Genomic DNA, 13,529 nt, shown 5'->3' with positions numbered 1-13,529 from the left:
CACTTGCATTGCAGCGGAAAACTGTCTTAGGTGGATTCCTAATGACCAAGTCTCTCTCCTCAGAGAGTCAACCAAACTACATGCATGGCTGAGACACAGGCTTTTACCATTATTACTGCTCTGTCAGTAGTTATAACCATGATGTGACCTCTCTGTAAATAGTTATAACCATGATATGACCTCTGTTCATAGTTATAACCATGATATGACCTCTCTGTTCATAGTTATAACCATGATATGACCTCTCTGTTCATAGTTATAACCATGATATGACCTCTCTGTTCATAGTTATAACCATGATATGACCTCTCTGTTCATAGTTATAACCATGATATGACCTCTCTGTTCATAGTTATAACCATGATATGACCTCTCTGTTCATAGTTATAACCATGATATGACCTCTCTGTTCATAGTTATAACCATGATGGTGCAGACATTTTTTGGTACCCTTCCCCAGATCTTTGCCTTGACACAATCCTGTCTCTGAGCTCTACGGACAATTCCTTCGACCTCATGGCTTGGTTTTTGCTCTGACATGCACTGTCAACTGTGGGACCTTATATAGACAGGTGTGTGCCTTTCCAAATCGTGTCCAATCAATTGAATTTACCACAGGTGGACTCCAATCAATTTGTAGAAACATCTCAAGGATGATCAATGGAAACAGGATGCACCTGAGCTCAATTTCGAGTCTCATGGCAAAGGGTCTGAATACTTATGTAAATAAGTATACCTGGGGCGGCAGGTAGCTTAGTGGTTAAGAGCGTTGTGCCAGTAACCGAAAGGTCACTGGTTCTAATCCCCGAGCCGACTAGGTGAAAAATCTGTCGATGTGCCCTTGAGCAAGGCACTTAACCCTAATTGCTCCTGTAAGTCGCTCTGGATAAGAGCGTCTGCTAAATGACTAAAATGTAAATGTAAAAAATTATGTGATCTCTCTGTTCACAGTTATAACCATGATGTGACCTCTCTGTTCATAGTTATAACAATGATGTGACCTCTCTGTTCATAGTTATAACCATGATGTGATCTCTCTGTTCACAGTTATAACCATGATATGACCTCTCTGTTCATAGTTATAACCATGATGTGACCTCTCTGTTCATAGTTATAACCATGATGTAACCTCTCTGTTCATAGTTATAACCATGATATGACCTCTCTGTTCATAGTTATAACCATGATATGACCTCTCTGTTCATAGTTATAACCATGATATGACCTCTCTGTTCAGTTGTAACCATGATATGACCTCTCTGTCTTTATATTGATTACTATTATTATGGTTGTATCTGAATGACAGTACTGTTATCCCAACACAATACTACCACAGTATTCTACACAGCCTGTTATCCCAACACAATACTACCACAGTATTATACACAGCCTGTTATCCCAACACAATACTACCACAGTATTATACACAGCCTGTTATCCCAACACAATACTACCACAGTATTATACACAGCCTGTTATCCCAACACAATACTACCACAGTATTCTACACAGCCTGTTATCCCAACACAATACTACCACAGTATTCTACACAGCCTGTTATCCCAACACAATACTACCACAGTATTCTACACAGCCTGTTATCCCAACACAATACTACCACAGTATTCTACACAGCCTGTTATCCCAACACAATACTACCACAGTATTCTACACAGCCTGTTATCCCAACACAATACTACCACAGTATTCTACACAGCCTGTTATCCCAACACAATACTACCACAGTATTCTACACAGCCTGTTATCCCAACACAATACTACCACAGTATTCTACACAGCCTGTTATCCCAACACAATACTACCACAGTATTCTACACAGCCTGTTATCCCAACACAATACTACCACAGTATTCTACACAGCCTGTTATCCCAACACAATACTACCACAGTATTCTACACAGCCTGTTATCCCAACACAATACTACCACAGTATTCTACACAGCCTGTTATCCCAACACAATACTACCACAGTATTCTACACAGCCTGTTATCCCAACACAATACTACCACAGTATTCTACACAGCCTGTTATCCCAACACAATACTACCACAGTATTCTACACAGCCTGTTATCCCAACACAATACTACCACAGTATTATACACAGCCTGTGTTGTTTTTCTCAACAGTCTACTTCATGTACCTATGTAATGTATAAATGTAATATACATTTACCAAATAAGGCTATAGGTGAAACTAAGATTTATGGATTACAGTGTGAATTACTAGCCGTTTCAATTCTGTGGATCACTACTTTACCTGTCAATCAATCAAACAAACAATCAAAGCTTTTATTTATATTGTGTTAACTTTTTTAAATTATAAATGCATTTGACGAAGTGCTTGAAGCCAAAACTTCCTAGGTAGGTAGTGGTGGAGATTTGACTACAAAAGAGTTGATTCCTCGACTCCTTCATCGTCGACTCCAAAACATCCTGGAGTCTTTCACCACTACATCGATCTTCCTCAGACTGGCCAAGATGCCCTACTCAAAGACCACCTCGAACACCAGATAGCAGATCAATGACTATGACTTCTGCTGTTATAAACACATTTATCAGTTAACTATATTTATTATTATTTATTTTTTTTAAACTTTTGAGTTGCATCTTTCTTCTTTATTTTTTTATTTTTTAATGGAGAGAAATGTAAAGCCGGTCTATGCTGTAACACTCACTGCTGATCATGTTTTTCAATTGATTAAATGTATTTTGTTTATAACAAATGAACATTTGAACATGTGTCTATGTATTCATTCTATTGAGGGAGGGAGGCATACAGTGTATTCTGAAAGTATTCAGACCCCTTGACTTTTTCCACATTTTGTCACATTACAGCCATATTCTAAAATTTATTAAATTGTTTTTTCCCTCATCAATCTACACACACTACCCCATAATGACAAAGCAAAAACAGGTTTTGAGAAATGTGTGTACATTTATAAATTAAAACAAACAGAAATATTACATTTACATAAGTATTCAGACCCTTTACGCAGTACTTTGTTGAAGCACCTTTGGCAGCGATTACAGCATCAAGTATTTTTAGGTATGACACTACAAGCTTGGCACACCTGTATTTGGGGAGTTTCTCCCATTCTTCTCTGCAGATCCTCTCAAGCTCTGTCAGGTTGGATGGGGAGCGTCGCTGCACAGCTATTTTCAGGTCTCTCCAGAGATGTTTGATTGGGTTCAAGTCCGGGCTCCGGCTGGGCCACTCAAGGACATTCAGAGACTTATCCCGAAGCCACTCCTGCGTTGTCTTGGCTGTGTGCTTAGGGTCGTTGTCCTGTTGGAAGGTGAACCTTCGCCCCAGTTTGAGGTCCTGAGCGCTCTGGAGCAGGTTTTCATCAAGGATCTCTCTGTACTTTTCTCCGTTCATCTTTCCCTCGATCCTGATTAGTCTCTCAGTCCCTACCGCTGAAAAACATCCCCACAGCATGATGCTGCCACCACCATGCTTCACCGCAGGGATGGTGCCAGGTTTCCTCTAGATGTGACGCTTGGCATTCAGGCCAAAGAGTTCAATCATGGTTTCATCAGACCAGAGAATCTTGTTTCTCATGGTCTGAGAGTCATTTAGGTGCCTTTTGGCAAACTCCAAGTGGGCTGTCATGTGCCTTTTACTGAGGAGTGGCTTCCGTCTGGCCACTCTACCATAAAGGCCTAATTGGTGGAGTGCTGCAAAGATGGTTGTCCTTCTGGAAGGTTCTCCCACCTCCACAGAGGAACTCTAGAGCTCTGTCAGAATGACCATCGGGTTCTTGGTCAGCTCCCTGACAAAGGCCCTTCTCCCCCGATTGCTCAGTTTGTCCAGGCGGCCAGCTCTAGGAAGAGTCTTGGTGGTTCCAAACTTCGTCCATTTAAGAATGATGGAGGCCACTGTGTTCCTGGGGACCTTCAATGCTGCAGACATTTTTTGGTACCCTTCCCCAGATCTGTGCCTCGACACAATCCTGTCTTGGAGCCCTACGGACAATTCCTTCGACCTCATGGCTTGGTTCTTGCTCTGACATGCACTGTCAACTGTGGGACCTTATATAGACAGGTGTGTGCCTTTCCAAATCATGTCCAATCAATTTAATTTACCACAGTGGACTCCAACCAAGTTGTAGAAACATCTCAAGGATGATCAATGGAAACAGGATGTACCGGAGCTCAATTTTGAGTCTCATAGCAAAGGGTCTGAATATTTCCGCTTTTTATTTAATACGTTTGCAAAAAATCTACAAACCTCTTTTCGCTTTGTCTTTATGGGGTATTGTGTGCAGACTGATGAGGAACATTTTTAATTGAATCTATTTTAGAATAAGGCTGTAACGTAACAAAATGTGGAAAAGGGGAAGGGGTCTGAATACTTTCTGAATGCACTGTACATACTTACTGGACTAGAGAAAGACATTGAGATAGCGAAAGTGATTTGAATTGAATTGAGAGAGGTCATTAATCATCAACATCAACACTGACACACACACACATTAACCTTCAGCTTCACCCATATGGCACACACTCATACACACACTCACACTCAATTTAATTAAATTCATATCAAAGGTCTTTATTGGCATGGGAAACATAAGTTAACATTGCCAAAGCAAGTGAAGTAGATAGTAAACAAAAGTGAAATAAACAATAAATATTAACAGTAAACATTACACTCAGAAGTTCCAAAAGAATAAAGACATTTCAAATGTCATATCATGTCTATATACAGTGTTGTAACAATGTGCAAATAGTTAAAGTACAAAAGGGAAAATAAATCAACATAAATATAGGTTGTATTTACAATGGTGTTTGTTCTTCACTTGGTGCCGTTTTCTTGTGGCAACAGGTCACACATCTTGCTGCTGTGATGGCGTTCTCTCCCGATCACCCTCTGACCCTCTCTCTCCTACAGTGGTCTACTGTACTGCGATAACTCCTGTGTTACACTGCTCCCTAGCGTCTCCTCAGTAACATTACATCCTGACGTTGACCTATATGAGGCTTTGTTGCCTTGGTAACATTAGTTCCCATCACAGTGCTAAGCAAAGCAGCTCTTCCTGTCCCACATTGATGACATGTAGGTGAGTACTGTAGCTCAGCTGGTAGAGCACGGCGCTTGTAACGCCAAGGTAGTGGGTTCGATCCCCGGGACCACCCATACACAAAAAATGTATGCACGCATGACTGTAAGTCGCTTTGGATAAAAGCGTCTGCTAAATGGCATATTATTATTACGGTAGGAGTGCCGATCTAAGGATCAGGTCCTCCCTGTCCATAATACTTTTATTCGTTAAAAGGCTAAACTGATCATAGATCGGCACTCCAGGATAAGACACTTGATACATATGGCCACCATAAGTGTGATAAACCCATATCGGTGTCAGTCTCCTAGCAGTACAAATACAGTACATAGCTTTGTGTGTAAGATGTACAAGAAGTGCAAAACCCACAAGTAGAAGAACTACAAAACCCACAACCATCATATTGTATTTGTATGAGCTTTCTACAAACGCTGCAAAATGCAGGGATGTGATTGGCCACATAGACAATCAGGTACAACAGTCCAGAGGCTAAATGCCAAGACACAGACAGTGTTAAATTACATTCCTGATCATTAGGTCTGAAAGCCAAGAATTCCTGATTAGTCAGGAAAAATCCCATCTCTGGTTGACTAGTGTGCGTCCAAAATGGCACCCTAATCCCTATATAGTGCACTACTTTTGACCAGAGTCCTATGGGCCCTGATCAAAAGTAGTGCACCATATAGGGATTAGGGTGCCATTTGGGATTTAGATTATTTAAAGAATGGGGAAATAATCCACCAACAACAAAACACCCCTCAGTTGACTAGAACTCCCCTCTCCAATCTCCCTTCCACTGTACCCGCTCCTGTTCAGTAGACAACAAACTGAAGAAAAAACACTGAAACAGGGACCTGAACTTGTCCAATAAGAAATGCCTGTGTTCTTGTTCGGCTGCAAAGCGTTTTGCCACGGTGTGCACTAATGAACACGACCCTGCCGATGCTGATCTGGCTTTATCCTATTTAAATACTTGGACCAAACAATCCACAGCAGTGAGGTAGAAATTATACAAATCCCTGATTAGCAAAGTACTGAAGGAATAACTGGACTATGGAGTGTTAAATACTGTAGGGCATGTGTTTGGATGGAAAGTAGTGGGCATAAAGTTCAGTACTGCATCATTCAATACTATAATCCTTCAGATGGCAAGCAAAGTAGGCAGTACTATAGTTTATAAGTAGAGGAAGCAGGCAGTACTGTAGTTTATAAGTAGAGGAAGCAGGCAGTACTGTAGTTTATAAGTAGAGGAAGCAGGGAGTACTGTAGTTTAGAAGTAGAGGAAGCAGGCAGTACTGTAGTTTAGTAGAGGAAGCAGGCAGTACTGTAGTTTAGAAGTAGAGGAAGCAGGCAGTACTGTAGTTTAGTAGAGGAAGCAGGCAGTACTGTAGTTTAGAAGTAGAGGAAGCAGACAGTACTGTAGTTTAGTAGAGGAAGCAGGCAGTACTGTAGTTTAGAAGTAGAGGAAGCAGACAGTACTGTAGTTTAGAAGTAGAGGAAGCAGACAGTACTGTAGTTTAGAAGTAGAGGAAGCAGGCAGTACTGTAGTTTAGAAGTAGAGGAAGCAGGCAGTACTGTAGTTTAGAAATAGAGGAAGCAGGCAGTACTGTAGTTTAGACGTAGAGGAAGCAGGCAGTACTGTAGTTTAGAAATAGAGGAAGCAGGCAGTACTGTAGTTTAGTAGAGGAAGCACTCAGTACTGTAGTTTAGAAGTAGAGGAAGCAGGCAGTACTGTAGTTTAGTAGAGGAAGCAGGCAGTACTGTAGTTTAGAAGTAGAGGAAGCAGGCAGTACTGTAGTTTAGAAGTAGAGGAAACAGGCAGTACTGTAGTTTAGAAGTAGAAGAAGCAGGCAGTACTGTAGTTTAGTAGAGGAAGCAGGCAGTACTGTAGTTTAGAAGTAGAGGAAGCAGGCAGTACTGTAGTTTAGTAGAGGAAGCAGGCAGTACTGTAGTTTAGAAGTAGAGGAAGCAGGCAGTACTGTAGTTTAGTAGAGGAAGCAGGCAGTACTGTAGTTTAGAAGTAGAGGAAGCAGACAGTACTGTAGTTTAGTAGAGGAAGCAGGCAGTACTGTAGTTTAGAAGTAGAGGAAGCAGGCAGTACTGTAGTTTAGAAGTAGAGGAAGCAGGCAGTACTGTAGTTTAGAAATAGAGGAAGCAGGCAGTACTGTAGTTTAGACGTAGAGGAAGCAGGCAGTACTGTAGTTTAGAAATAGAGGAAGCAGGCAGTACTGTAGTTTAGTAGAGGAAGCACTCAGTACTGTAGTTTAGAAGTAGAGGAAGCAGGCAGTACTGTAGTTTAGTAGAGGAAGCAGGCAGTACTGTAGTTTAGAAGTAGAGGAAGCAGGCAGTACTGTAGTTTAGAAGTAGAGGAAACAGGCAGTACTGTAGTTTAGAAGTAGAAGAAGCAGGCAGTACTGTAGTTTAGTAGAGGAAGCAGGCAGTACTGTAGTTTAGTAGAGGAAGCAGGCAGTACTGTAGTTTAGTAGAGGAAGCAGGCAGAACTGTAGTTTAGAAGTAGAGGAAGCAGGCAGTACTGTAGTTTAGAAGTAGAGGAAGCAGGCAGTACTGTAGTTTAGAAATAGAGGAAGCAGGCAGTACTGTAGTTTAGAAGTAGAGGAAGCAGGCAGTACTGTAGTTTAGAAATAGAGGAAGCAGGCAGTACTGTAGTTTAGAAGTAGAGGAAGCAGGCAGTACTGTAGTTTAGAAATAGAGGAAGCAGGCAGTACTGTAGTTTAGACGTAGAGGAAGCAGGCAGAACTGTCGTTTAGACGTAGAGGAAGCAGGCAGTACTGTAGTTTAGTAGAGGAAGCAGGCAGTACTGATAATTTACAGTGGTGGAAAAAGTACCCATTGTCATACTTGAGTAAAAGTAAAGATACCTTAATAGAAAATTACTCAAGTAAAAGTGAGTCAGCCAGTAAATACTACTTGAGTAAAAGTGTTTGGTTTGGTTTTAAATATACTTAAGTATCAAAAGTAACTAATTGCTAAAATATACTTAGTTATCAAAAGTGAAAGTTTAAATCATTTCACATTTCTTATATTAAGCAAACCAGACGGCACGATCTTCTTGTTTAAAAATTTTTTACGGATAGCCAGGGGCACACTACAACACTCAGACATAATTTACATACAAAGCATTTGTGTTTAGTGAGTCTGCCAAATAAAGGCAGTAGGGATGTTCTCTTGATGTGTGTGAATTGGACCATTTTCCTGTCCTGCTAAGCACTCGAAATGTAACCAGTACTTTTGGGTGTCAGGGAAAATGTAGTGGAGTAAAAGTAAAAGTTGTCAAAAATATAAATAGTAAAGTACAGATACCCATAAAAAATACTTAAGTACTACTTTAAAGTATTTTTTACTTAAGTACTTTACACCACTGGTAGTTTAGAAGTAGAGGAAGCAGGCAGAACTTGTAGTTTAGACATAGAGGAAGCAGGCAGTACTGTAGTTTAGAAGTAGAGGAAGCAGGCAGTACTGTAGTTTAGTAGAGGAAGCATGCAGTACTGTAGTTTAGAAGTAGAAGAAGCAGGCAGTACTGTAGTTTAGACGTAGAGGAAGCAGGCAGTACTGTAGTTTAGAAGTAGAGGAAGCAGGCAGTACTGTCGTTTATAAGTAGAGGAAGCAGGCAGTACTGTAGTTTAGATGTAGAGGAAGCAGGCAGTACTGTAGTTTAGTAGAGGAAGCATGCAGTACTGTAGTTTAGAAGTATAGGAAGCAGGCAGTACTGTAGTTTAGTAGAGGATGCAGGCAGTACTGTAGTTTAGAAGTAGAGGAAGCAGGCAGTACTGTAGTTTAGTAGAGGAAGCAGGCAGTACTGTAGTTTAGAAGTAGAGGAAGCAGGCAGTAAGTTGCATGGTCATAAAGTCATAAAAGATAGATCCCCTCCTCCACATTGGCCATTTAGCTTTAACAGTACAGTGATGTATACAGAACTGTCCCACACAGTGGATTCAGAAAGTATTCAGACCCCTTCACTTTTTCCATATTTTGTTACGTTACAGCCTTGTTCTGAAATTGATTAAATGCATTTTTTCCCTCATCAATCTACACACAATACCCCTATAATGACAAAGCGAAAATAGGTTTAGACATTTTTGCAAATGTATTAAAAATAAAAAAACGGAAATACCTTATTTACATAAGTATTCAGACCCTTTGCTATGAGACTGGAAATTGAGCTCAGGTGCATCCTGTTGATCATCCTTGAGATGTTTCTACAACTTGATTGGAGTCCAACTGTGGTAAATTCTATTGATTGGACATGATTTGGAAAGGCACAACCATGCCAAATAAGGTCCCACAGTTGACAGTGCATGTCAGAGCAAAAACCAAGCCATGAGGTCGAAGGAATTGTCCGTAGAGCTCTGAGACAGGATTGTGTCGAGGCACAGATCTGGGGAAGGGTACCAAAAAATTTCTGCAGCATTTAAGGTCCCCAAGAACACAGTGGCCTCCATCATTCTTAAATGTTTGGAACCACCAAGACCCTTCCTTGAGCTGGCCGCCCGGCCAAACTGAGAAATCCGGGGAGAAGGGCCTTGGTCAGGGAGGTGACCAAGAACCCGATGGTCACTCTGACAGAGCTCCAGAGTTCCTCTGTGGAGATGGGAGAACCTTCCAGAAGGACAACCATCTCTGCAGCACTCCACTAATCAGGCCTTTATGGTAGAGTGGCCAGAAGGAAGCCACTCCTCAGCAAAAGGCACGACAGCCCGCTTGGAGTTTGCCAAAAGGCACCTAAAGGACTCAGACCACGAGAAACAAAATTCTCTGGTCTGATGAAACCAAGATGAAACTTTGGCCTGAATGCCAAGCGCCACGTCTGGAGGAAACCTGGCACCATCCCTACGGTGAAGCATGGTGGTGGCAGCATCATGCTGTGGGGATGTTCTTCAACGGCAGGGACGGGGAGACTAGTCAGGATCGAGGGAAAGCTGAACCGAGCAAAGTACAGAGAGATCCTTGATGAAAAGCTGCTCCAGAGTGCTCAGGACCTCAGACTGGGGCGAAGGTTCACCTTCCAACAGGACAACGACCCTAAGCACACAGCCAAGACAACGCAGGAGTGGCTTCGGGACAAGTCTCTGAATGTCCTTGAGTGGCCCAGCCAGAGCCCGGACTTGAACCCGATCAAACATCTCTGGAAAGACCTGAAAATAGCTATGCAGCAATGCTCCCCATCCAACCTGACAGAGCTTGAGAGGATCTCCCGAGAAGAATGGGAGAAACTCCTCAAATACAGGTGTGCCAAGCTTGTAGCGTCATACCAAAGAAGACTTGAGGCTGTAATTGCTGCCAACGGTGCTTCAACAAAGTACTGAGTAAAGGGTCTGAATACTTACGTGAATGTGATCGTTTTTTATTTTTAATACATTTGCAAAAATTTATAAAAACCTGTTTTTGCTTTGTCGTTATGGGGTCTCTTGTGTGTATATTGATGAGAGAAAAAAACTATTTAATCCATTTTAGAATAAGGCTGTAACGTAGCAAAATGTGGAAAAAGTCAAGGGGTCTGAATACTTTCCGAATGCACTGTATTCCTTCGGATAAGAGTCTGAACTGTTGACATTTCCTTCAGATCACTAAAGAGTTGGGGTCAATTCGACTTAAAGGTCAAATGCAGCGGTAAAAAATAAATAAAAAAAATCTCAATATCAAATTATTTCTGGATAAGGATTAAGTACCTTACTGTGATTGTTTTCAATTAAAATGGTAAAAAGTGCCATTTCTCAAACAATAACTTTCCTAGGACTGTCTGAGAGTGGGAGGGGAAAACTGAAAACTAGCTGTTATTGGGAGCGGTTTGGAGCTCTTCTTGGTCTATTAAATAACTGGTGATGTCACAAGGCAGGCCAAAACTCCATCCCACCAAAACAGGCAGAAATGTCAGGTGGTCTTTTCAAACAGCTCTTACACTAAAGTATTTATTCCAACCTCAGTATGGAAATATATACAGTGAGGGAAAAAAGTATTTGATCCCCTGCTGATTTTGTACGTTTGCCCACTGACAAAGAAATTATCAGTCTATAATTTGAATGGTAGGTTTATTTGAACAGTGAGAGACAGAATAACAACAACAAAATCCAGATAAACGCATGTCAAAAATGTTATAAATTGATTTGCATTTTAATGAGGGAAATAAGTATTTGACCCGTCTGCAAAACATGACTTAGTACTTGGTGGCAAAACCCTTGTTGGCAATCACAGAGGTCAGACGTTTCTTGTAGTTGGCCACCAGGTTTGCACACATCTCAGGAGGGATTTTGTCCCACTCCTCTTTGCAGATCTTCTCCAAGTCATTAAGGTTGAGGCTGACGTTTGGCAACTCGAACCTTCAGCTCCCTCCACAGATTTTCTATGGGATTAAGGTCTGGAGACTGGCTAGGCCACTCCAGGACCTTAATGTGCTTCTTCTTGAGCCACTCCTTTGTTGCCTTGGCCGTGTGTTTTGGGTCATTGTCATGCTGGAATACCCATCCACGACCCATTTTCAATGCCCTGGCTGAGGGAAGGAGGTTCTCACCCAAGATTTGACGGTACATGGCCCCGTCCATCATCCCTTTGATGCGGTGAAGTTGTCCTGTCCCCTTAGCAGAAAAACACCCCCAAAGCATAATGTTTCCACCTCCATGTTTGACGGTGGGGATGGTGTTCTTGGGGTCATAGGCAGCATTCCTCCTCCTCCAAACACGGCGAGTTGAGTTGATGCCAAAGAGCTCGATTTTGGTCTCATCTGACCACAACACTTTCACCCAGTTCTCCTCTGAATCATTCAGATGTTCATTGGCAAACTTCAGACGGGCCTGTATATGTGCTTTCTTGAGCAGGGGGACCTTGCGGGCGCTGCAGGATTTCAGTCCTTCACGGCGTAGTCTGTTATCAATTGTTTTCTTGGTGACTATGGTCCCAGCTGCCTTGAGATCATTGACAAGATCCTCCCGTGTAGTTCTGGGCTGATACCTCACCGTTCTCATGATCATTGCAACTCCACGAGGTGAGATCTTGCATGGAGCCCCAGGCCGAGGGAGATTGACAGTGCTTTTGTGTTTCTTCCATTTGCGAATAATCGCACTAACTGTTGTCACCTTCTCACCTAGCTGCTTGGCGATGGTCTTGTAGCCCATTCCAGCCTTGTGTAGGTCTACAATCTTGTCCCTGACATCCTTGGGGAGCTCTTTGGACTTTGCCATGGTGGAGAGTTTGGAATCTGATTGATATATTGCTTCTGTGGACAGGTGTTTTTTATACAGGTAACAAGCTGAGATTAGGAGCACTCCCTTTAAGAGTGTGCTCCTAATCTCAGCTCGTTACCTGTACAAAAGACACCTGGGAGCCAGAAAACTTTCTGATTGAGAAGGGGTCAAATACTTATTTCCCTCATTAAAATGCAAATCAATTTATAACATTTTTGACATGCGTTTTTCTGGATATTTTTTGTTGTTATTCTGTCTCTCACTGTTCAAATAAACCTACCATTCAAATTATAGACTGATCATTTCTTTGTCAGTGGGAAAACGTACAAAATCAGCAGGGGATCAAATACTTTTTTCCCTCACTGTATAAAACACAAGAAAATCTGGCCCTTTAACGTCATTCATTTCAGGAACTGATTTGAATTAAAATGTCAGAAATGGAAAAACATTTGAATAACTTCTCCATTTCAGCTTATTGAGAAGTCATTGAAAATAGATGACATTTTTTTAAACAATTGAATGACTTCAATTCAAAATGACCCTAACTGTCTCTTATAGATGTAAAATAATAAATATAACTTTTTGCAAAGATAAGCGGAATATCTTTTGTAGATCCTAAGTGGTGTCAAGTGACTGAAAAACATTGACATTACATTTAAACTGACATTTGAACTACAACTAAACTGAAACAAGTGAGATGGAAAGAACTGACAGTCAAACGTAGTCAGTCAGTTGTCATGACTGTCTAAAATTGACATGACATTGGCTACAACTAAGGAAACAACTTCAAAACACACGTCCCAGTTTGAAAAATGGTTTGTTGTTTTATTGGGAGGAGAGTAAAGGGTAAGACAGTATAAGTTAGAGACTGAAACAACGAAAGCATTTTCTCATCTTTCACAAAAAAAAACGTTTGAACGGTATAAGCAAGACAAAAACAGTTTGTCTGTAATTGTTGTTGTACTCATATGTGAATTATCTTCTTGGGCTTGCGTCCCAAATGGCACCCCATTCCCTATTTAGTGCACTACTTTTGACCAGGGCCCATATGTCACTGTATAGGGAATAGGGTGCCATTTGGAACGAAGCCATCATGATATGAGGACATAAAAACACCGCTAAGGCAAACACTGGAAAAACCTTAAGTGTAAAACTTGATTGGAAAAAAGGCTGAGTCAGAAAACAGGAGGCACTAGATTAATCACTCATATTTTGGCAGATCATTTGCATATTTTATCTTTACTAATA

This window comes from Coregonus lavaretus (assembly GCF_964263955.1).
Source record: "Coregonus lavaretus genome assembly, chromosome: 28".
Classification (NCBI taxonomy): Eukaryota; Metazoa; Chordata; class Actinopteri; order Salmoniformes; family Salmonidae; genus Coregonus; species Coregonus lavaretus.
Note: the sequence above shows the minus strand (reverse complement) of the source record.